The following is a 4,781-nucleotide window of genomic DNA, read 5'->3' as shown; positions in this document are numbered from 1 at the left end:
TTATTATATTTTTGTCAATATATATTAAAATAATATTATTTAAAAAAAAATCAACAAAACTAAAATTATTTATAAAGGGTGAGCGGCCTTCTCATCTACTTAATTAATTGGATTAAAAAAATAAATGGATTAGGTCAGGGATGAGGTGGAGGAATTATTTTCTTATTATCCTAATGTCAATAAATGGCCTTTGATTGCACGTATTACGTTAAACATACGTCAAAATTAATTAGATTCGTTTGACAATCATTTTATTTTTAAAATTAAATTTACTTCTCTCAATTTCTTATAAGAATTTTCATATTTATTAAGTATAGTGGTTGAATTCTTGACTAAATTCTAAAAATAAAAATAAAATTTTGAAACTTATTTTTTTTTTTTAATTTTCAAAATTTTGCTTGATTTTTAAACCATTAAAAAAAGTAGATAACAACCGATGAAATTTGGAGGTGAAAATAGTATTTATTTTTTTTAAAAAAAACAAATAACTAGTTTTTTTGTTTTTGTTTTTGAAAATTAAGTCTATGGACACTATTTTCACATCAAAATTTCTTTTTTAGTTATCTACTTTTCACCAATGGTTTAAAAAACCAAGCCAAATTTTGAAAACTAAAAAAGTAACTTTCAAATAGTTATTTTTATTTTTTGAATTTGGTTAAAAATTCAACCATTGTATTTAAGAAATATGCAAGTCATTGTAAAAAATATGTATAAAATAGGCTCAATTTTTAAAAACAAAAACAAAAAATCAATTTATTACAAACGGGATCTAAATGATTATCAGACGGATCGAAGTGTTTAAAGTTTATTTCAAAATAATTTTATAGATTTCTATCCTTAAATTTATAGGTAGAAAAAAATCAAAATTCAAAGTTCAAATCAAAATTTTCAAAATTGAGAATATAATTAAAATCAACTTGGGATTTTTTTATATATGATTTAACACATTTTTTTTTTATTAAAAAAAGTATATTTAAGTTCCTCACAAGCCAACATATTAGATTCTTCTTTCTTGTTCAAAGTGACACTGAATGAGACTGCTAAGGGGAAAAAAAATACACATTAAATAATGTATTTGATGATAATTTGTGGTGTATATAATAAATAATGTGTACTATGTATGTGTGTATATCATTCATAGGGGAAAAACAACTCTTCACATTTTAGTTAAAAGTTAGTCAACATACAAACAATTTTAATGTAACATTATTTAAAAATTTAAAATAGGAAAATTGGTGATCTATATGCATGAAAATACTAACAAAGTTTTGGAGATAAAAGTTCTAATAAGTTTAGTTTTTAACTTTTAAATTTACGTTTTATATATTTATAAATTTTAAAATCCGTGTATTTGTTGAACTATCAAATTTATTTAATAGCTTTAAGAAGTGCATAATAAATCATTTAACTTTTACTTTTGGTTATTTAATATATGTTCATGCAACTTTTTTATCGAATACAAAATTAAATGTTTTGGAGTTTTATTATAATATAATATTCATTTTATATTAAAGATCCATTAAGTTTAATAAATAGTTGAATATACTAGATATTTTGTAGATACAAAATTAGGAGTTTAAGAATTTTTTAAGCACTTCATAATGTTCAAATTAAAACTCCAATTACGGACAAATTTTTTAAGTATATTTTTATTTTATTTTATTTTTACTTTTTATTTCATGGGATGACACTATATTTTAATTATAGATTAAGTAGGTTTGGATTACATTTTAAGGTGTTTAATTTTAAAAATAAATCATTTAAAAATAAATTAGAGTGTTTAGCAACCATTTAAAATAATTTTTAAGTATATTTTAATTAATTTTATAAAAAAATTCAAATAAAAATGGATTTTTTGAAATTTTTTTTAAACCAATCCAAATCAGAGTTATTTTATGATATTTTGAAAGCATCGATAAAAATAGGGAATTATAGAAATATTTGCAAACATAAAGTTGATTTTTTGTCTATACATTTTCGTTTTTAAAAGAGAATGAACTGGCTCACTTCACAATACACAATTGATTTTTTTTTTTATTTAATTCAATCTACTCAAAAGATTGAATATACTTTTTTTTTTCTCCAAATTTTCTTGTTTTTTTTAACAAATTAAAAGTTGTTTTTGTTTACTTTTTTTTATCATTTCATCTATATATATATATGTATATATATTTACAATTTTTTTTGGTTTATCTTTTAATCTTAATTTGGGAGTTTGTTTTTTTTTTTTTTTTTTCAATATTTCAAGTTTTAAAACTTATTATTATTAATATATGTAAATTTCAAATATTATTAAAAATTTGTTGTAGTTCTAAGAGAGATCCAGAGAGGACATTCTTTCAAATTACTCTTTTAGATATATATATATATTTTTTATTTTTATTGTTTAGTAAAAGGTTCATTTAAAACTAAAATACATCCAAAATTTAGAATTTATACTTGAACCATAATTTAAAAATTACACTAAAAGAATCTATAGAATAATTTTTATGAGTAGAGTTGCAAAATTATATCATTCTTTTATACCAAAAATTCAAACTAAAATACAGTATATTTTTAAGTTTGGTCTCATTTAATATATATATATATATATTTTATCGTGAATTGAGCCAGTGCAGCCTTTTGTATAATAAATTGAGATAATGTGAATATCTTTCATATTATAACGAATTTTCTTAGTACAACAATGATTTCAATTTTACCATCAATCTATTGTAAACTTAAGAAATACAACGGGAACACGGATACTAATAAAATATAATATTAAAATAAATTAAACATAATATATAAATAAATAAAATAAATAAATAACAAAAGTAAATAAAATAAATAAATAACAAAAGTAAATAAAATAAAAAGGATGGATTTCTCCACTTTCTCCAATCTTTTTTGATTTTGTCCGATGTATATTTCAAAGTCCACCAAATGTCACTATTTATAGGTAATGTGAGAAGTAGAGAAGTAGATTACATGGATATTAATAATGTGTAATGTTGAGATATGTGGATAATACTTTAGAAAATGAAAAAATGATACGTGGTTAATGAACACTAAACATAAGCATTTAATGAACTCTATTATCATAATATTTATAATACAATCATATTTATAAATATATCTCATTTTTCTCCATAATTTTTAGTCTTTTAAAATTTTTCGATCTTAAAATTTTAAGATATATTTTAGTCTTTTTGATATAAAAAAATAACTCTTTCTATTTTCAGTATTAATATACTCACTCAATGCCTAATTAATATGGTTCATTCTTTTGTTAGCATGAAGTGCACATTAAAATTTATGTCATCTATTTGTTACACAATTAATAAAAAAAATTTCAATATAAACATATTTTATTGATATAAGATATACACTCTTTGTTAAGAAGTCAGAAGTTTAAATAGATTATCGTATTAGAAAAGTATGAATAACAATTACTTTTTGTTTTTTTTAATGTTGATGATGGTAAACATATTAAAAGTCTAAAATCAAATTGAAATAAAAACCCTAATTTTATGTTACGGTTATTATTATTATTATTTTTTAAAAAAAGGCAACAACGCAAGGGTAAATTTGAAATATCATACTGTCGTGGGGGTAAATATGAAAAGAGAAGAAGGGGCATTAGTTTGAAGCTGAATATTAAAAGAATCTATTGGGCAATAATGAGAAGCCCGACTATACTGAAGAACCGCCAGTGGACCTTGGTTGGTACACATAAAGCCCAAATTTAAATTTATGTACTGAAATTTAATTTTTCTTTAATTGGAGAATCGATCTTTGAGATGATCGTTAATGACTTATCTACTAAATTATATTTATATAAAGTAAAATTTAATTCTTTAAATGTGAATTTATTGAGACTATACGGTTGTGTTGCATGGATAGATTCATCTTTTTTTCTTTTTCTTTTTTTTTTTTTTTTAAAAAAGAAACTTCATCCAAGAACTAGCTAGGACCATAAGCCTCTACTTAAATAGTTGAGGAAAAACAACCTGGATATTAAGAGAAATCTCCAACAACTTTTTTCATAGCTAGAAGAAGAAATAGCTATAAAATAACCCTCCAATCGCCACAAAACACCATTGCACAAGCAAAACAGTAGGCTAGCCCATTCACAGAATGCGAACACCAAACGAAAGACAACACTCGAGCCGGAAAGGCCAAGACTTCGATCTCCTAAATAAAATCTAACAACTCCGACAAATCACGATTCTTATGAGCAATGATACTAATAAGATCAGCACGATCCGATTCCATAGTTATCGGGGGAGGAGACCCATGATCTTCTATCAATAAAGACTTTCAAACCTCTAATCACAACAAGAGCTTGAAGGATCTTTACGAGCCACTTGATCTGCACTCTCTCATAGCGTGTCAGAATGATAGATCCAGAGGAGTTACAAACTGTTGGATCGACACCATCACGCAGTGAAAGAGTTTAGGATCCATAAGCATTCTAATTTATTAATTTTGATTGAAAAGAAACATGCTAAAAATAGAGTATAATAGGTTTCATGAACATATCTTGGCCAAACCAACGAAATCTCTATTTACAGCTGCAAAATCCTCCGAATCCTTGTGTAGACCTCCACAAAATCTTCCCTACTATCCTCGTGATGCTCTAGATTGAGTTGTGGGACTCAAAATAAGCCGGAATCAAAGAGAATATGGAGAAAACTCACTAAATAGAGCCCATTGAAGAACACCTTCTTCATTCGAATTTTTTAGCAAAAACTCAGTCGATTCCTCCTTTATTCTTCACTCCAATCTCTTCAATATAT

The sequence above is a fragment of the Benincasa hispida genome, chromosome 7, assembly GCF_009727055.1.
Source record: "Benincasa hispida cultivar B227 chromosome 7, ASM972705v1, whole genome shotgun sequence".
Lineage (NCBI taxonomy): Eukaryota > Viridiplantae > Streptophyta > Magnoliopsida > Cucurbitales > Cucurbitaceae > Benincasa > Benincasa hispida.
This window is presented reverse-complemented; position numbering follows the sequence as displayed.